A 203-nucleotide genomic window follows, 5' to 3' on the forward strand; every position below is an offset into this window, starting at 1 on the left:
GGCTCTGCTGTGTCCCTGTCACAGCTGTGTTCAATCCCCTGCTGGGCAGGTTCAGCTGCCCTGTGTACCCTCCACCCCAGGCTCATCCCTGCATCCCCTCTCCATCCTCCTCGCAGCACCAAACACCTGGCCACGGCAGAAAACCCTGCAAGGGGCGAGGAGGGCTCAGCACTGCCCTAGCCCCACAGGGCAGTCCCCACTGC

Source organism: Acanthisitta chloris, unplaced genomic scaffold (genome assembly GCF_000695815.1).
Source record: "Acanthisitta chloris isolate BGI_N310 unplaced genomic scaffold, ASM69581v1 scaffold40382, whole genome shotgun sequence".
NCBI lineage: Eukaryota > Metazoa > Chordata > Aves > Passeriformes > Acanthisittidae > Acanthisitta > Acanthisitta chloris.